Source organism: Sceloporus undulatus, chromosome 1, assembly GCF_019175285.1.
Source record: "Sceloporus undulatus isolate JIND9_A2432 ecotype Alabama chromosome 1, SceUnd_v1.1, whole genome shotgun sequence".
NCBI lineage: Eukaryota > Metazoa > Chordata > Lepidosauria > Squamata > Phrynosomatidae > Sceloporus > Sceloporus undulatus.
Window position 1 is genome coordinate 296,435,960 of NC_056522.1, and position 21,661 is coordinate 296,457,620.

The following is a 21,661-nucleotide window of genomic DNA, read 5'->3' on the forward strand; positions in this document are numbered from 1 at the left end:
AAAGGTGTACTACAGTAATGAATGGAATGCAAGGTAGCAGCAGAACGGACATGATGTTGTGTGATAAGTATCAGCCAAAGACAGTTTTTTTCCTGTTAAAAGTCTGCTTGTAGAGCCTCTGTGATAAAGTCTTCAGTCTCACCACCATCACAAGCACAGTTGGTGGGGACACAGAAGAGGGCCTTTTCATAGACTCTGGAACATCCTGCCCAGAGAGACCAGTTAGGCGGCAGGCCAAATCCTTTTTATTCAGACAGGCTTTTAAAACAGACAGGTTTTTAAAAAAACAGGCTAGGCTAGGGGGTGTTGTAATGTTTTAAAGAGCTTTTATCTTTTTAACTTGCATTTTCTTTTTTATAGTGTGATTTGTTTTAATACTGCAATAGTTTAATTCTATTTCATTACCCACTTTTTGTATGTCTTTAATTATATTGTTCTTTTAAATTACGAGCTGCTTTCAGTTCCAATTTTTGGGGGAAAAGTGGGATATAGTAAGAACTATAATGATAATAATAATCTCTTTCAGTTACCAAAGGAATGATTTTCTAATCATTATTCAGCAATAAAACACTGTCAAGAATTTCCTGCATATTTTCCATACAGGAAGTTTTTAAAAAAGAATTTAATATAAATGGTACAGCATCTTCCATTTTTTCAAGGCCACTAGAACATAAGCATGAACTGCAAGGAATTCAGCATATCTGAGAGCAGACATTTTCTACTGTGTGCAAGGTTTTCCATTAAAATAAAGAAGATGAGGCAGCTTTATTGAGTGTGACTGGCCAAGTGCAGAGTGAAGCCTACAGTTGCCACAACACTACTTTTGCCCTGAAAAATGTTCTTTTTAAAGTCTTTGGGTTTTAAAAATCATTTATAAACTATTTATACAGTAATTTGAATCACTAAATTTGTGTTGCCTTTAGAGAAGAAGCGGCAATTATTTCTTTTTGGAGGAAAGAAACACACATTGTAAAATGGAAATGGATGTACAGCATGAACATAAAGCCTACAGATTGTTGACCAAAATATAAAAATACCCCTGAAGATGTAATTGAATGGTTTTGGTGGAAGGAGCTCTTAGAAGGAATAGTATATTGCTGACTTCCATTGCTTTGCCTGGTCCAGTGCAAAAAGAATAGCTTTGACCTTGCCTCTGGCATGGGTGAATAAAGTGGAACCCTCCAGGTGGTGGACTGCAATTCCCAGTATCTCTCTCTATTGGCTTTAATGGGAATTGCAGGGCAATAACATCTAGAGGGCTACACTTTGCCTACCCATCTTGGACTATAGTCATAGGACACTTAATACGCTAGCTATGCTAATGTAAGTAAGTTTGGGTCTGGATGGAAGCTGGTGAAAGTCTGTCTGGCACTCCTATGTAAACTGCTTTAAGTTCAGTGAGAGAAAGGCAAACTGGAAATAAAGGATGAACTGTGCAGGTGTTGCAAGAAACACAAGGGAGTCTTTTCAAGAATTTTACTGATCATCAAACATGGAATACACATTTCAAAACCATCCCCATTTTCTACATTGCTTTAACATTTATAAAATATGATAGGTGACATTAGCAGAATTCTATGCCAGACTGTGTGTGATCTCTCAATTTTTATCCCATACGTATAGAAAAACAGGAGAAAATACTCTTACAAGTGCAAAGATGGCATAAGAAATGCTAACTGACTAAAGGGCAGCTGAAGCAGAAGATACCCATAACTGTAAATAATGTATTGGCGTGTGCATTATCTGCAACACAGTGATAATGATACAACAGCTATCCCTCCTCCCATACATCCTGCCATCCCAGGATAAGAAAGCAGCAAAGGAAGGGGAAAAGGCTACGTGGTCAAACTGGGAGTTGTAATTCTATCAAGCACAGTGGTATTATCACTTGTAACATACAGAGGACACTTACCATAAAAGAGGAGTTTCTAAAATGATAGTAACTGTAATGGAATACAAAACAACACTGTCATGGTGCTGTCATTCTTGAACACAGTTCAGTGGCACCCAAGCACTCTTGCACACATCTACAAAATTGAAGGAAGACAGACAAACAAATTCAAGCAACTTGTTCCAGATCTAGCTTTTATCTCCTTGCCTCTATCTGTGTAAACTAATCTCCTTCTTTGGAGGTTTTTAAACAGAGGCTGGATAGCCATCTGTCGGGAGTGCTTTGATTGTGTATCCCTGCATGGCAAGGGGTTGGATTGGATGGCCCTTGAGGTCTCTTCCAGATTTATAACTCTATGAAAATGGGTTTTAGCAAAGAAATTCTGTAAAGAAGGCACTATGATGAAGGAAAATGTATGTGGTTGACAATGAGTGAAAAAACATCTAACAGCGCAATCATATACATGTGTCTACTCAGAGGAAAGCCGAATGAGTTAAATGAAACTTACTTCCCAATAAGTGTGCATAAAACTATAGCCCAATTGTTAAAACCATCATTTGCCTGATCATTTTCAAATCTATTTACTATCCATAAGGTGTGGCAGTATGAGTATATATGGCCCTATCCAGACCGGGGCTTTGGTTGCCTCGGGGCGTCCTTTACAGATGCCCCGCAACCCTAACGTAGCTGTGGCAGCATAATGGAGGCGCCCTGTATACATGGGCGCCATTATGACGTCACGGCCGCGCGGCGTCCAAACGGTGTGGCGCGGGCATGATGTGTTAGTGCCGCATCAAGCCACTTGTGGCGGCCCAACAGCAGCACTGGAAGGAGCTCTGAAATGGAGCTCCTTCCCGGAGGGCGCCTCGTTCCCGTGGCAACTAGATTGCCGTGGGAAGGGCACCAAGGGGAAAGGGGCCGAGCGGCCCCTTTCTCCCCTGGAGGCAGCTCCCAGGGTGTCCTGGGGCATGAAGCCCCAAGGACACTTTTCAGGACCAGGGACCAATTTGCTGTATCTCCCTGGTCTCGAAAAGTGCTGGATTGGGGCCTTTGGGCTGCTGCTGCTCAATACGTGGCGCAAAGGGGTGGCTGCAGGCCGCCCCAAAGGGGCAGTCTGTATCCCACTATTGGTACAGTTCAAACTCAGAAAGAAAAAATACAGTGTCTGCAGGATTTGTTTTCAGAACCCCCTCCCCCCGCCATCCCTGGCTACTAAAATACATGGAAGCTCAAGGTCCTTTAAATACAATGACATAGTGAAATAATGTCCCTTACATAAAATAGCAAAATCAAGGGTTGCTTTTTGGAATATATATATATATATATATATATATATATATGGCACTTTCAAGCCATGGATTGCTCAATCTGTGGATATGGAGGACTAACTGTACCTATTACCAACAAAACTGAATTAACAGAAAATGTTTGGTTAAAATTTTTAGAATTCCACAAGAACTGACTGATTTCAGTGGTGCTAAAGAACCTACAAGAAAAGTTAAGAGCCACTCCTAACCCAGCCAAGTTAAAGAGGAGAAAGCAAGGAGGGCTGTCACACCTATTTCATTAGCCATATTCAGCAAGAAAAGACATTGTCTGCTCTTTTGATATTTAAAAGAACAGTATTAATCTGTTTACAATAGAGAAGGTTCCAATGGAAAAGGTGCTATGCCTTTCAAGATATGAATAATACCATATTCATGTGCATATCAGTATTTAAAAGACTATGGAATCTTTGAGGTGAAAAATAAACACAGATCTACAACTTACTACTAAGATGGTGACATAATATGAACAATACGAGTTGAGTATTTTTATGTGAACTCCATGTTCTATTCTTGATCATGCAGATATAAAGTCACACATCTATCTTACAACAGAAGCAAGATAGGAGCTCCTTGCCGCTAACATGAAAATGAGAAAAGAAAAGAAGGTATGGAGTAGAAAATAGAATTTAACAAGCTTTGTTATCAAGATGATGTATAGCTCAGATGATAATACCCAAGCAAAGCCTATGTCTCTTGCAATGCAAATTCCAGTTGTTTTTCAGATCTCTGCATTGGTCAACAGAGAGATAATTATCCACTTACACCAAGATCCACAATCTGTGGCCCTTGGTTGCTCCCTGTGCAGCTGTGAAACCCACCCATTTGACCCTACATGCTTAGCACTGGAGGGGAGGAGATGGAAGAGGCTTTAATTTTAAGCTCCTAACCTCAGTAATACCCCCAGATCTCAGCAGACAGGGAAATGCAGTTTAAATCTATCCTTCCCTAGCCTGTGTGAATGTGGATGTGGCAGGAGTGTGCATGTATACATGGGGGGGGGGTTACAGAAGGATGGCTGAGAAAGAATGCACTTATGCACATATGTGTGTCCTGGCTGACGTTGAACATGGTTGTCTGGACAAACAACAGTGTGGGCCTCTGCCTCAGGTGGTGCAAAATCAAGGCACTAAGATAGTCCATGCAGTCCCCCCCCCCCCCAAAAAAAAACCCTCCACTTTATCAAATAACTTTCTGCATGGCAGTATTCTTGCATGGCAGGGGGTTGGACTGGATGGCCTTTGTGGTCTCTTCCAACTCTATGATGCTATGATTTGCACTAAACTAGTTGTTCGCCTTTAGCCACATTTAATTATAACATAGGGAACGCAAAGCAAAGATGATTTTTACAGTTAAAGTTAGCTGTATCATTTAAACTCTGGTGCCATCTGGAGGCCAACAAAAATATGAGAATTTGGCTAGTATGTGGGGTGTGTTTGTGTGGCTTTTTATTTCATTAGTAGAGGATGACAGTGCCATCAAGGCTGAAGCATGAATTTTGGCAGCCCAGTTCAAACTTGTTATATGGGCACCCTTCCCACATTGACATGACATTCCCTTCATCCTATACATAACAATCTCATGATCCACAAAGAAATTAGTTTCTAGTCTTTGTTGTTAAGTGCCCTAAAGGTAGTCGCTTGACATGAAAGTCTAGTCGTGACTGAATGGAGGGGGCGGTGCTCATCTCTGTTTCTAAGCTGAAGAGCCAGCATTGTCCAAGGACTGCTCTTATGGTCATGTGGCCAGCATGACTGCACCGATTGCTGTTACCTTCCCAATGAGAAGTGGTACCTTTCTATCTACTTGCATTTGCATGCTTTCGAACTGCTAGGTTGGCAGAAGCTGGGACTAGTGACAGGAGTTGACCCCATCATGCAGCACTCAGGCCTTGAACTACCAACCTTCTGATCTTCCAGTCATCAGAACTGGCATCTTAACCACTAAGCCATCACATCCCCACAAGTGAATCCCAAATCATGGCAACCCTATGGATGAGACACTTCCAAGACTCCCTGTTCTCTCCTGCTCTGCTCAGTTCCTGCAAATTCATACTCATGACCTCTTTGATAAAGTCCATCCATCTAGCATGTGGCCTTCCTCCCTTTCTCCTTCTCTTCACCTTTCTTAGCATTATTGATTTTTTACTGAGTTGTGCCTTCTCATTGTGTGTCCAAAGTATGACAACCTTAACTTTATCATCTTGGCTTTTGGGGAGATTTCAGGCTTGAAATCTAGGACCCATTTGTTTGTCTTTTTGGCTGTCCATGATATCCTCAGCACTGTTCTGCACCACATCTCAAATGAATTGATTTTCCTCCTATCTGCTTTCCTCATTGTCCAGCTTTCGCAACTGTGCATGGTGATAGGGAATAAAATGGCTTGTATGATTCTAACTTTTCTGCTCAGTTGTATATCTTTACATTTTAGGATCATTTCTATTCTTTCATTGCTGCCCACCCCATCCCTAGTCTACTTCTTATTTCTTGACTGTAGTCCCCATTCTGATCAATGTTTGACCCAAGGTACAGGAACTCTTTTACTATTTCAATTTCCTCATTGTCTAGGTTGAATCTGTGTAGATCTTCCATGGTCTATATTTTTGTTTTCTTTATGTTGAGCAGTAAGCTTGCCTTTGCATTTTCTTCCTTGATCTTTCTTAGTAGTTGTTCCAGGTCTACTTGTACAGTTGGTCCTCCACATTCGCAGGCAATAGGGGAACAAAAGCCCACGAATGTGGAAAATTCACGGATAAGGCAAGCCCCTCTCACTTCCCTTCCAATGCTTGGGACAGCTGCAGCAAGCTTTCCCAGGCATCAGAGGAGAAGGTGAGAGGGGCTTGCATGCAGATCGCAAATAACAAAATGTGAAGGGCCAACTGTAATATGGTGTCATCTGTGTATCTCAGACTGTTGATATTCCTTCCTCCTATCCTCGCTCCTTCTTCTGTGTCCTATTTTTCATATACTTTCTGCATTCTAATCTACATTCCTGAAAATCCCCTGCCTTCGCTACTTTTGTTTACTGTTACATGCTGCCAAGGAGTTCATGTTTGCTATTTTGTATCTTTGAAGTCATTAAGTAACAGATTATCCTGTCAACGTCTAGGTTTTCTTTTTAAAAGATCCTGAGGAGTGTAGTAGTTGTAAACATTAGACCAAATAACTTTGAAGCTTTATTTTTCTAGTTCTGCTCAATATAAATTAGCCCCCAAACTCTATTCATTTTGCAAGCTCACACTCAAAAGACAAGATGACCAGCTGGGTTAGCGCTTCTTCCCAACTGCAGAATGCATGCAGTTTCTGATGAGTGTTAGCTTGCAGAAAGTTCTTTCACCTTTTGACAGACATTGGTAATATTCAAAAAATCCACAGGGTTATGAGCATTTCACTGAAAATTAGTTACAGTTGTTTCTTGTCCTTCTCATTTAATAATGGGGTGAGTGAGTGGCATATTTTCCAGCAGTAGACTTGATGTGATAAAATTTTAAAAGGTAAATGGGATTTTTGGTCACCTTGTTCATGAAGTAGACTGTGTAGGCTGTCAGCCTATCCTTCCACTGCCACCAAATGTGTGGAATTTCACTTATTTCAACCACTGCTGCCAAATATGAGGGCTTCCACTTATCCACACCACTGCCACCAATGTGAGAACCCCTTCCTGTCCCACTGCTGGAACTATCAACTACAGCAGTGAGCCCTGTGGTTCCTGTGTGAGATTTTATTTTTCATCTATCCCCTCTGGACACCAATGGTCTTTATTATATGCTGCCACCACAGACAGTGTCTGAGCTCAACTCTAATGTGTACCATATTTTGCCCTGGAGGCAACAGCATAGTCCAAAAATAATGATTTATTAAATGGAAATTGAACATATTATCACAGATTATTTAATACATCTAAATCACATCTCATTCTCACACACTCATTGCATAGTTAATTCTGACCCTGACTCTATCTCTAACCCTGGCTAACTCTCTAACCACTCCAGCTCCATAACTTCACCAACTAATCCCAAATCCTTATGGACTAGTCCCAGACGCAGGGCTTTGGCTTCCTTGTTAGAGTCTATCCATCCACAATGCAGTCTTCTGCTTTTTCTATTGTCTTTTATCTTAGTAAGTATTGTCTTTTCCAGAGCAGTCTTTAGTTTTTCATGATCTACACAATCAAATGCTTTGCTGTAAAAATTTTTTACAGATCCTTACCATAAATTATACAGTGCATACATAACTCTATTACTTTAATATATAATAAATGAAACCTCTTCCCCTGAAAAGCACAGAACATCACATTGTCAGCAACTCATCTGAGCCATATAGCCAATGCTGGCATACAGCAGAGTATGACTGGCAAATTCAGAAATGTGGTTCTCAGCTCCCAGTTGAGATAAGAGCAGCTGGATGTCTTCCAGGAACTGAAGAATGCAGAGACTTTGGGAACTCTCCAGCAAACGCTGACTCCGGCTCCTGCTGATAAACGACCAGACAAGCCGAGTCTCCCAAAGTGCTATCTTTATTTACAGTGCTACAAATCACCAACGCTATATTACAGATCACACATGAATACCAACTCTCCTACTACAACCCACAAGCAATCACTGGAAGCCCTTGAATTTATATAGCCTTCAGACCAAGTGGTCTCCCAAACTCAGTTACTTCCTGTCCCACAGTGTAAAGTGTCCCACTGTGCAATACAGACAGATGTTTCATCATCCAGGCATAGGTGCACACAGGCACCAGGGTGTCCTTAAGCCTATGAGCATCAGCTGTGCTTGATCAGCCTTGTCCTTCTCAGTGCTAGATGCTCATGGTCACACACATCTAAGCATTTCCAGTGTGCTAACTTTAACCCCTGACACACATAGACATTGAGACTTTCCCCCCAGTTTGCTTGGCTATAGTAGAATATATTTTAGGCTTGAACAGGATACAAGACAACAGTTATTGGCAGATTTGGATCTGTGCTCTAATGTACAAATCTGTGCTGAAATTGTGACTGTGGCTGAATTAGACACATTCTCAGGAAACTGCACATAATAACAACAACAACAACAACAACTTTATTTATATTTCCCATCTCTCTCCATGGATGCTATCAGAGGAAATAGTAAGAGTTGTTGCCAACTTCTTATGGTGTTTTAGCTTGTTCTTCCTATCAAGTGTCTCCTTCCCTCTGTCTATGCACAAGGAACTCTGGATCTTGTAGTTTCTGATATAACAGACAATGTCAAATACAGGAAAGCAAGTCTCTATTCCAGCCTCAGAGCCCTAGTTTTAAATGTACATGCATATTGTGACTGTTTCTGAGAAAGGGCTTAACATCTATCAGTCACTTAAGTTTGTTCTAATACTGTTCCTGACTGCATACCCTCTAATATTGCACAGATGAAAATCAGGACATGTGTCCAAGCAATATCAGTGTGTGAATAAGATGGCAAAAGTTAGTAATCAGTAGGGGGGGACATAACCTGGGAGTTTCTAACACAGTTTACATTTCCCTGAGCCTCCTGGGATGAACAAGATTCCATGCCCCTTCTTGTTCTTCTGCTGATTTAATTAAATGAAACTATTCTTGAAGTCTGAACTCTGAACAAAGAGGCAAAGTGAGGGAAGGAGAGGGAAGCTGTGGCATTTTAAAGCATCTGAAAAAGTGGGATGACAGAGGATTAATCAGGACTGTTCCTGTCAAATCAGGACAATTGGGAGTGTATGCAACTGACTGCAGATGATCTCAAAAGATCTGGATGACAGATCCATAGATACAAGCTAATCAAGTTTCTATACATATCCTCAAGCATAATCTAAAGCAGACCTGCACAACTTGACGGTAGGTAGGGGCCAAAATTAAAATAGGTTCAACTTCTTTGGGGTGCAAATGGGTTTTAATTACCTTATATATGCGACTATATGTTGATTCATGTATAAGTCAAGGGTAGGTTTGGGGGCCAAAATTATGGATGTTGCCATGACTCATGGATAAGTCGAGGGTAAAACATGGAGGTTCTTTTGGTGTATGTACAGTATGTGTGCAAACAGCAAGAGGGACTCTAATTGAGGCTTTTTGCTTCAGCATTTCAACTTTGGTTTCACCCTTGGCTCCTCAAATAGCAGCAGATAGCACCAGTGGGAGAAGGACTCTGTTTGTTTGTTTAACATCAATCACTCACCCAGGACTCTTTCTGCTTGGCTCAAGACAAAAAGACACTCTCTCCCAACTGCATGGGAAAAGCTAAAAGAGCTGCTACCATATTACCATACTGAATTGTAAATAAGTTGACCTGGGATTTTGGGGTCAATTTTTGGGAATAAATTTTTAGACATATAGACAAATATATACAGTAACTATTAATTAAGCAGCAGAGAAGCCTTGAGGGGTGAGCATTTGCCCCTCTTCTACCTCTGCCACCTGGCCTTCTCAAGAGAAATCTGAGCAATGGAAGAGCTTTGCAGGGAAAGTGTCCTCCTCCACCACATGCCTTCTCCTCAGGAGAAAGCTGAGTGGCAGAAGAGCCTCGCAGGGCAAACACTTGCCTGTCGTCCTCCTCCTCCACTGCCTGGCCTACTTTTAAGGGGAAAGCTGGGCAGTGGAGAAGCCTTGAGGGGCAAGTGTTCACTCTTCCTTCTCCAAGGTGGTGGAGCCTTGAAGTTGTTCCACATCCTTGAGGGTTGCCCAAAATCCTTTGGTGGGCTTAATGTGGTCCCTGGGCCATATGCTATCCAAGCTTGATCTAAAGTTTATCCTCAATTTTTCTTTATAACAATGGGTCTTGCCCTTTTGAGTAAGGCCCCTCTGAGCCCCAATAAATTCTTCCCCATGTTGGACTCCAGATAGCTGCTATCAAGCTGATCACAGTAAGTATATTTCAGTGGAGAAAAATAATATGGCGGCATAAAATAACCCATCTACGTTTGCTCAAATAATGATGGTATATAAACATACTCAGTAATTTCAAAGAGAGAAATTATGACACAAGTATCCACTACAGCCTCAGTGTTCCTCATTATTTAACACAGGGACCCATTTCCCATTTCAAAGACCCATTTCCATTAAAATACTCATTAAAAATACTTTCACTGTATTTTAGTACAAAGATAGGGCACAGATTTAGAACAATTTTAAAATGCAAACTACAGACCACTGGTGGGCCACTGTCCACGTTCTGGGATAGTACCAAGCACCTGCTGGTTGCTGATATTCTTTGTCTTTCTCAGAATCTTGATCTGTTAAAAGCTAAGAAAATGCAAACTGAGCAGTTTCAGGCAATAACCTAAATTCCAGAGGACTCTAAGAAAAGAAACCTCAAACTAGTTTATTTCAAGTTGGATTCACCCATCACTAACTGGGACACCTGTTTCAGTGCTTGTAAGAGAAGGTATGATATAGATGTGGAAATACACTTTATATTATCTATACATCTCACCCAACTGTTCATCCAGATATTGATAACTGAGGTCAGAAAAGTATTAGAACGTGCTTTCTACAGATTCACCAGTTTATACTGTATATTGGATAACTTATAGTTGCAGAATACTGAAATGGTTATTCAACACCATCTTATTTACTTATTGACATAGTCATTAATGTTGAGTACAAAAATAATAACCAGCCTACAACTGACAGTGTGTTAGGATCATAGGACCAGTCTTTACAATATAGTAAGAGACACAGAAAGGGGTTAAATACTGATTCATAGACAAGTAGTCTTTTAATTATATAGTTCTATAAAAATATTCAAGATGCACTTTGGTCTTTTTCTCTTGAAAATTATTTAGTATTAATCTCAGCTACTAAAGCTAGTTTGGTTACACTAGAATATTTTCATAGTCCTACTGCTGTTCTTTATTACTCTGTTTTGTTAAATGTTGTTCACTGCACTTGCAGCATCGCTATATTACCATCTCTTTATTATTGTATTTCAAAATAATTATTTTTATAAAAAATATTCAATGTTTGTAAACAATTAGATACAAGCAAATTTTAGATGCAACATACCAGCTTTAGCATGCTGGATATAAAATTAAAAACTGTGTTTAAAAGTAACGCTGTGACTTTCAGGTATTCTTTATTGAACTTTGGAACAAAGCACAAAATATTATCACTACAAATTTCAAACAAACCTTTGTGATAAAAAGACTTTGAAATGCCTGATATTTGCTTAGTACAGGGACATCCTTTTTTACACCCATGTGTCTTGAAAGATAACAATTCTGCCTACAGAAAGAAGTTAGGATTCTTTTCTTGGTGAAAATACTTAAAATGCAACACAAATTCAGAATGGAAAGTAAATAACTGGTGAAGATGGAGTTAGGAAGTCATGGAAAAGAAAGAAAGAAAGAAAGAAAGAAAGAAAGAAAGAAAGAAGTGTGAGAGAATGAATGTTTGATGAAAAGGAATATGTGAAGGAATGATCAAGGTATGAATGATGGCAAACCTATGTAGTTTACTAATTATGTCCTTAGGTTTTTTGGGGTAATATGGTAATTTAGGAAGTATACAAGAGGACATTGTTGAGATGCTGAAACTGTACATTTGTATGTTGTATTTTTAAGTTTTAAAACTATCAATAAAAAGACAGTTAAAAAAGATAACAAACCAGCATACAAACAAATGACAGTTATGCAGCTTTTTTGTTGCTGATTATTCTGAAGCATAGTCATTGGCAGTTGTGCTAGCAGACTAGCGCATAAGGTGAAATATTCCTACTGAAATCTAAATTAATTACAATAGTTTCAAAAGTTTATAAAGTCCAGCTATTTTCCTCACAGACATCTTGCCCTCTACTGGCATAAAGCAGGATGTTATATTGCTCACTTTTCCTCTTAAATTAATTCTCATCTAAATGGATTAAAACAAGTAAAAGCTCAGTGATTTCTGTGACATTTTCTGACCTCATGGGAAATTTCAGTATGGCGAATTCTGAGGCTCAGAGTGCTTGGAATCAGCATGTCTGCCAGCTACAGCTATTCTTGGACAGGAATAACTTAGTCTCAATAGCCTATCCACTGGTAACTTCCCAATTAGATTACTAGGAAAGAAACTTGGAAGTTGCAGCTAGTGAAAAATACGTCAGCTAAACTGCAAACAAGAGAACCATACAGAAACCATATAACTGATTTTGATGGAATTCCACTGGGTGATAGTATGCTTCATGTTTGAAATCAAGATGATGCAGATTCTGCTTGATATTTTTAGTCCTAAATGGCAATACAGTACTGTGCTTCAAAAGGCATTTCTCCCTATGCATGCCTGCCCAAGGATGAAATCTGTCAGAGCGTCCATTTTTGTTCTACCCGTGGGGGCAATATATGGTCAGAAACCATTTGTCAGCTGCTGTAAGAGTCATTGTGACTGAAGATGGGGCTATAAATGCTTTAAACAAATTAAATAAATAAATATGACATCCTGTTATAGAATACTCTTCCCTTGGGTCAGCTGGTGTCAACACTGGCATTATGCCAGAACCAAATAAAAACATGGCTTTTTACTAAAACTCTGGGAACTAATTTATTTCATCCAAATGTTTGTTGTTAGATGCCCTCAAATTGATCTCAACCTGTGGCAACCCTGTGGATGAGACATCTCCAAGACCCCCTGTCCTCCACTGCTCTGCTTAGGTCTTGTAAATTCTGGATATGTCACCTTCCTGATTGAATCTATCTGGTGTGTGGTCTCCCTCTCTTTTTACTATCCTCTACCTTTCTTAGCATTATTGACTTTTCCAGTGAGTTATGCCTCTTCACGATGTGACAAAGTACAAGAGCCTCAATATGATTATCTTGGCTTCCAGGGAAAGTTCAAGCTCAGTTAGTTCAAGAACCCATTTGTTTGTCCACGGTGTCCTCAGCACTCTTCTCTAGCACATCTCAAATGAGTTGGTTTTCTTCTTGTTAGCTTTCTTTGCTGTCTAGCTCTAACATCTGGACATGGTGATGGGGAATACAAAGTCTTGGACTATTCTAATATTAGTGTTCAGTTGTGTATCTTTACTCTGTAGGATCTTCTTTCATAGCTGCCCTTCCCACTCCTAGTCTTTTTCTTATTTCTTGACTGCAGTCTCCATTCTGATCAAGATATGGGGATCCTTCAACTATTTCTATTCCTCATTGTCTGGGTTGAATTTATGTAGTTCCTCCATGGTCATTATCTTTGGTTTTTTATGTTCAGCATTAAACCTGCCTTTGCACTATCTTCTTTGACCTTCCTTAGGCCCCATACAGACTGCCAAAATAAAGCTGCTTCGGGTCACTTTGGAGGTATGCTGTTTAAATGATACATGCGTCCTAAGAGTCTGGAAGCTGCACCAAAGCTGCACGCCAGTCCTTAGGACTGGATCATGGCTTTGGCGCGGCTTCCGGACTCTTAGGACGCATGCAACATTTAAACAGCATACAGTATCTCCAAAGTGACCCAAAGCAGCTTTATTTTGGCCTGTCTGTATGGGGCCTTAGTAATTGTTCCAGTCTGTGATGCTGTCTGCTAGTAGTATGATATTACCTACATATCGTATGTTGTTGATGTTTCTTCCTCCTATCTTCACCACTCCTTTTCTGAGTCTAAATGCTCTTCATATATTTTCTGCTTACAGGTTAAACAAATAGGGGGATAGTATGCAGCCTTGCCTAATCTCTTTGTCAACTGCCATATTCTGTTCTAGCAGTAGCCTCTTGTCCTCCTCTAAGTACAGATTTCTCATCAGGACTATCAAATGTGGTGGCACTCCCATGCCTTTGAATGTAATCCATAATTTTTCATGATCTATGCAGTCAAATGCTTTGTGATAGTCAATAAAAAAATAATATTTTTTGTGATAAGCAGATCAATGATTTTTCACACTATCTCAACAGAAACTTGTAGACAACAAATCTCTAGAGTGTGTAATATTATTGTTGTTGTTAATATTAATAACCCACCTTTTTCCTGGTGTAAGAACTCAAGGTGGCTATCAACAAATGTAAAAACTACAAAAGCAATAAAAAGTGTAAATATAGGAACTTGGAAGCATAGACGACAAACTATATTGGCTTCCATATTTGCAGTTAAAAGAGAGATATAAAATGGATTTAAAATTAGAAGGGTTCAAAGATCAAAGAAATGAACTGGATAAAATAATATTTAATACAAAACATCAACATTTTACAAACTATTATTAGAAATAGAATTAGAACAAAACCAAATTCAAGATACAGTGTTACAACGTGCTGAGGATATAGAAGAAAATATAAATTTAGAGCAAAGAAGAAAACTCAAAAATTTAAAAGCTCTCCAGAGCTGAAAGAAAATTTTCTTAAAATGGCCCAATGATGGTATTTAACTCCTTAGAAAATAGCAAAGATATACAAAACAAAACAAGACAAATGCTGGAAAGGTCAATAGGCCCCAAGTTCTTGGATACATATGTGGTGAAAGTGCCCTAAGATCAGAAAATATTGGGGGGAAATATACATAATCATAACAAAGATTCTGAAAATCAATTATCAAATGAAACCAGAGATTTACTTATTAAATATGGCAAGTAAATAAAAGGGAAAAATATGAGAATGAGCACTGAAAATTAATATATTTGATAACCTCTGCTAGAATTCTGTTAGCAAAAAATTGGAAAACTATGACAATTCTGTAAATAGAGGAATGGCTATTTAAATTAACAGATATGTGTGAAATGGACAAACTGACAGCTAGGTTGAATAATAAAAATATGAGTATTATAGATAAGACTAGGGCTCCAATTCTGGAATTTGGAAAAAAAGGTGGGAAATAAAATAAAATGTTTATCAGTAGGCTTCTGTATAGAAATGCTGTTTGAGACTTAGATGAAGACTGGATAATCAGAAGACTAGAATAATGAGCTACATAATGAGTGTTTATAAAGTCAGAGAATTTAGGAAATATGTATATATGAATTGTGTGTGTATTAAGTGTTTTGATGTTGTTTATGTTTGACATGTTTCATTGCAATATTTTTAAGAGTTGCAAATATAAAATTCAAAAAACAGTTAAACAATTTAAAAACTTTAAAATATTACACATTACAATATTAAAATGTATTAAAACCATATGCAAAGCTTGACATCTGAATTGCATACCATTTAAAAGAGCAACCGATATTGATTTGAGGGGAAAAAACTGATGGCATAAAAATGTTTTTACCTGCTGCCAAAAGAGAAGTGATAGGGCCATATTGGCCTCTCTAGGGAGGGAGTTTCAGAGCCTGGGAGCAAATACTAAGAAGGCACTCTCCCTTGTTCCCACAAGACCAGCTCTATATAGGGAAAGATGGTCCTTCAAATATCCTGGATTCAAGCCAAATAGGCCAAAACCAGCACTTTGAATTTTGTCTGGAAATGGTCTGGCCAACAGAGCTGTTGCAACAAAGGAGTTGTGTGCTCCCTTGTTGGATACATGGATCCAACAAAGATCCATGAACAGATGTATATACTGCTCTTTACTTAGGTCAACTGAGCTAGAAATTTTATGTACATTCATGTTTGTCCCAATCATATTAGAATCCATTACTTTTTAAAGCTTTTTTTCTTATCCACTCATGAATTGAACATATTTTTAGTACAATAACTAGAGTTGGAAGAGATTTGCAGAGAAGAGTCGCCAATTTCTCCCTTCCAAAAATCCTTGTCAATTTAATATAATATGCTAAATTGAACCTTTTAGCAGAAAAATAAGGTTCCAGTAACTAGGTGACCCACTTCCAAAAATCTGACAGCTTCAAACCTCAAAGACAGATTAAAACTGAGCACAGGCAATGGACACCAATAACAAGTGGCTTTATTGTTTTAGAGTTGATTAATAGCTGGCACATCTGAGAGTTTGTCCGTGAAAGTATTTCTTGGGACTTCATCCACAAAACTTGACAGCGTTAAATAAAACAATAAATGATTTTAAAACTCCAAACTCTGCATATTGTGTTTCTCTATGAAGTCTTTTACTTTTCAAAGAGGCTATATTTCCTCTTCCTTTGGCCTCTGCCTCACATACTATTAATGTGGTAACAGAGTAAATTATACAAGTTAAATGCCTTTAGCATTACTGGAACCACAGCGTTAACATTCTGGTTACAAACGTATTCATAAACTGGAAAGAAAAAGAAAAAATAATTTAATTAGTATAAACTCACAAAGAATTCTGTATTAATCATGACATTCAAATTCAAACACTTTGAGAAAAATGTATAGCATATCAATTCAGCAGCTACTTGGTACACACAATAGAATAGGTGGGAATTCACAGAGGAGCTTCTGAGTCTGATCAATTATACCTAAGAATATGTGAATGAACTGCAATATTTCATAACAATGCATTAATTATTTTTCCATCTGGTTCAAGAGAAAAAACATGGACTGTTTCCAAAATGCCTTTAGAAATTAAAAAGATTGGATGTGTGTGCATTCCATAAGTGACCACTACACTCAGCACTCCTGACCACTGGCCATGCTGGTTAGGTTAAAGTCCTCACTATCTGGAAGGCATCAGTTGGAAAAATCTGACCTAGAGCTTTGGGGAGTTCTGAGAAATTTAACCTAGACCTAAATATTCTAAAGACACCAGATCCTGTCTGATCTTGGAAGCTAAGCAAGGTCAGCCCTGGCTAGTTCTTGGATGGAAGACTGCTAACAAATACCACGTGCTGTAGGCTTGATTTCAGAGGAAAGAACTGACATCTGAGTAGTTCATGCCTTTAAAAACCCTGTGATATTAATGAGGTTGCCATAAGCTGACAGCCGACTTGAAAGCACAGAGACAACACACTCTCACACATAGTATTCAGGTCTCAAATACTAGGTTCTCTAGGCTGTATTTCCAAGGAAGAAACTAATAATAACACCTCTGAAATGCTTAATGTTCCATAATTTCATGAAAGTAGCCCTCCTTTGTTTCAAAAACTGTTTTGTCATGTGGAAGAGAAATGTAAATCTGTGACCGGGCCCAAGATAAGCAAATCAGTATACACAAACACATAAGAGACTTTACTGTTATGCTCTCACCTGATTGCACAAAGCTTTACAGATGTCAACATTGATTATTTTCTTCTCCAGTGGGAAAGCTGATGGTCTTTCAAGCTGATTCTGCAAGAAATATGCTGGTAAGTTATTCCAGCTACGTGTCTTTCCACATTTTATAGTTTCCTTTTCACTGTGACAACTGTCTGAGGTTAGGGTTTGGTTTGTTTCCATCATTAATATATAAATGTAAAATGCAAAACAAATCCTAAATTTTAATATTCAGCTGCGGTTTTTGCTAGGACAGTTGGCCCTGACCTTATCATTCATAACTCATGTGATGGTAAAGGTTTGAATACTGTAACTTTCCATAAGAATGGAGTTCTGAAATTCCCATTAGTCTTGAATGCCATTACTTGCAGCAAGCCCATCTTTCTCTGAATATATACAAGTTCTATTGGTTATGCATTCATTTCCAAAATCAATTCAGTGTGCTAATGCTAAAGTATATTTAACAAAAAACAAAAATACTTCAGAGAACATCTTCACACTTTCTTTGATGCATGGACTTGTGTTAAGGGTCTGCTCTGTGGGTTTTCACCATTAGAAATACAGTGCAAAGCAGGACCTTTCTGATGGTGGTTCAAAAAATTGTGGAATGGATTGGATGGAGCACACTACTGTGGCCCATTCTCTTCACACACTTGATTGATGATTGTTACTCACATATTTAAGCAGTTTTTAAATCCAAGTTGAATATTCAAAATCCTTGAGATCAAAAGTGTTTTGGATTTTTCAGATTTTGGAATACTTTATCTTGTAGATGAGACCCATCTAAAAATGAACTTCATTTATGTTATCAGTACACCATATATATATATATATATATGGTAATTTTATACACAATATTTTCCCAGCAACTCCTTATGAGTTGCTGGGAAAAAGGTAAACTGCCATCAGATCTCTGAGAATTAGTCATCATCACCCTGTACAAGAAAAAAGGAGCAAAATCGGATTGCTTAAACTATCGAGGTATAACACTACTCTCCATTGCTGGAAAAATCCTTGCAAGGATACTGCTGAACAGATTAGTCCCTGCTGTTGTAGAAGAACTTCTGCCTGAAAGCCAATGCGGCTTTAGAGCTAATAGGAGCACTACAGACATGGTATTTGCCCTTAGACAACTGCAAGAGAAATGTAGAGAGTAGAACAAAGGACTCTATGTAACATTTGTCGACCTCACCAAAGCCTTTGACACTGTGAGTAGAAAAGGTCTGTGGCAGATCCTGGAACGACTAGGATGCCCCCCCCCAAATTCTTCAAAATGATCATCCTGCTACATGAAGGCCAGCAAGGCCAAGTCAGATATGGCGACGCTCTCTTGGAGCCCTTTCTAATAACTAATGGTGTAAAACAAGGTTGTGTTCTCGCTCCAACTCTATTTACAATCTTCTTCAGCATGATGCTCCAAAGGGCTACGGCAGATCTCAAAGAAGAAGATGGCATTTATATACGCTACCGTACTGATGGTAGCCTGTTTAACTTAAGCCGCCTGAGGGCCCACACTAAGACTCTAAACTATCTAGTCCGTGAGCTGCTTTTTGCTGACGATGCTGCCCTCGTTGCCCATACAGAAGCAGCTCTGCAGCGCCTAACATCTTGTTTTGCAACAGCTGCAGAGCTCTTTGGGCTGGAAGTCAGTCTGAAGAAAACGGAAGTTCTCTACCAGCCGGCACCTCAGGAAGAACACTACCATTCTCACGTCACTGTAGGCACATCTGTGCTTAAGTCCGTCCAGCAATTCACCTACCTGGGAAGCATCATCTCCTCAGATGCCAAGATTGATAAAAAGATCGATCACAGATTAGCAAAGGCATATAGTGCATTCGGAAGGCTTCACAAAAGAGTCTGGAGTAACAAACACTTGAGGCGAAGCACAAAAATCACTGTCTATTCTCCTCTACGGGTCTGAAACATGGGTCACCTATCGCCAACATCTACGACTCCTCAAACGCTTTCATCAGCGCTGTTTATGCACAATTCTAAATATACACTGGACTGACTATGTGACAAATGTTGATGTCCTTGAGCAAGCAGGGATCACCAGCATTGAGGCCATGCTATTGAGGACGCAGCTGTGCTGGGCAGGACACGTTTCTAGGATGAAGGACCTACAGTGAACTTGCCACGGGTCAGCGTAAGAGGGGCGCCCCAAAGAAGAGATACAAGGACTCCCTGAAACAACATCTCAGGCTTGGCCAAATTGATCACCAACAATGGTCCGCCCTGGCCTCACATCGGGAGGCATGGAGACGCACTATCCACAATGCTGTAGCCTTTTTCGAAAGCTCACGGCGAACGAGTCTCTAAGAGAAACGACAACGAAGAAAGAACCACAACCCGGAAACATCACCCAAGGAGACTTTCTGCTGTGCTTTCTGCAACCGGACCTGTTTGTACAAAGCGCGGGATGAGTCCTTCCTGAATCTTCGTTTGCGAAGCAAAGCCAGAGAGAGAGAGAGAGATAGACTGAAGGTAATTTTATACACAATATTTTAAATAATTTTATGCATGAAGTTGGTGTACACTGAGCCATCAGAAAGCAAAGGTCTATCTCAGCCATCCATATGGACAACTTTGGATTTTGGAGTATTTTGGATTGCAGAATTCCAGATAAGAGATATGATGCTTCTTGGAATGCTCTAATAGTGTTCAGTATGCTGCTCCTATAGTTTAACATATACACATTTTTATGTATATTTTGTTTTAGTAGTTGTAATACAATGTGCCCTTACCTTATGTGGGGGATTTGTTCCAGCACTCTCCCTCCGCGTAAGGCAAAAAACACATATGCACACATGGCACAGCACTGCGCACGCACCATGGGCGCACACACAATTCATTTTATTACAGCACAGCTTCAGTGTAAAGTGAAAGCCACGTATGGCGCAGGCACACTGTATATTATCCTGAGTTTCCTATGCTTCATACAGTTTTGAGATAATTTGAACATTAACTATGGAGAAAATCAGGATAGGAATTGATTAAATCAAATACCACTATTACTAACTGAAAACTTTTTCTGTGCATTTAGCCCCAAAACAGAGGAACCAGAACCCACCACTTGAAAAAAAAAAACATGAATCAGTGGCATAAATTTTTATTTACAAGAGTTTGTCTAAAAGTGATATTACTTCTCCAAATATATGCTGCAATCATCTTGAACTGCAGACTCTTGATCATTCACGCAGCAAGTTTGTGAACGAATACAGCAGTGGCAGCTGCATGTATTCTCCTTCAGATACTTGCACTTCTTTCTGCCACTACTACTTTCTGCCAACTCTCTTTGCCTCCGGATCAACAGGAGACTACAATCCACTTTCTATGTGGTTCACATTTCATTTTTTTTTACCCACATATGTCTAGTTGAACAGTAATTCTATGCATTTTACCACAATAACTTATTTTCCTTCAAATAGCACAGAAGGGGGAAAGCTATTGTGATTATGTGTAACAAGAAATGGAAGGTATAAATGGAATAAAACAGCAGTAAATGTAAGATTCCATGAAATTTTCAAAATTCCTCCACTACACAGAAGCTTACACATTATATGTTTTTTAATCAATTGATAACTGCAACATATTTTTGCCCACAAAAAGCTAATTTCTGATGTGTCCAAATACCTGTGTGACTATTTTTTTTTACAATATTATTTTGAAACAAAACAAGACTCGTGTTTTCAAAACAAATTAACTGGGTTTTGTAAATCAGATGGAATTATAATTATTTTGATTTGTTTCTGGATGTTAAACATTAATGCCAGAGGGAACAAGATCAAGAAAATATTCAAAAGGCTACCACTGGTGCTTTCTGCACCGGCATTTGGGACGTCCGGAGGACGTCCTATTTTAAAAAAGGGGCGTCTCTTATAGACGCCCCTGTGCCTAATACGGACTCCGTCTGTACAAGATGGCGCTGGCCCTTCTACATGGCCGGCGCCATCTTTGCGTATCGGACGCTGAGCGTCCGTACGCGTCGCGTCCCTTGTGACGTAGCGAGTGCGCCCCTGCCGCCTCGCTAGGTCGCAAACGCGACTGAAAAAGAAGCTCCATTTTGGAGCTTCTTTTTCTGTCTGCACGGGAGCCGCGCCGTGTGGAGGCTCCGGCTCCCCTGCATACTAACCGGCGGCGGCGGCAGACCGCCGCAAAGCGGCGGTTTGTATCCCGCCATTGAGACAGATACAGAGACACACATGGCACAGTAGTCAAGAAATCAATTATTTGAAGATCAAAGCCTAGCAAAGCCAAAGTTGGTACCAAGTTTCCAGTTTCTTATTTAACACAAAGCAGCAGCAGCAGCAGCAACAGCAGCCTGAAAAGGATAATGAACCTGACACACCACCGCACCACAGAATAAGCTGCCATTCATTTGAAATAATCCATCCCTGCCTCCTCAAGATATCCAGAATTACGTCAGGACAAAGCGTTGC

At 39.5% G+C, this 21,661-nt stretch overlaps 1 long non-coding RNA gene across 1 annotated transcript in view; it reads left to right on the top strand.

The window, feature by feature from the left end:
- Positions 1-21,661, top strand: part of LOC121923517 — a 51,136-nt gene that overhangs the window by 23,792 nt on the left and 5,683 nt on the right. The window contains exons 2-3 of the long non-coding RNA XR_006102387.1: positions 3,742-3,824; positions 17,268-17,314. This is a non-coding gene — a long non-coding RNA (uncharacterized LOC121923517). The remainder of the gene's footprint in view (positions 1-3,741; positions 3,825-17,267; positions 17,315-21,661) is intronic.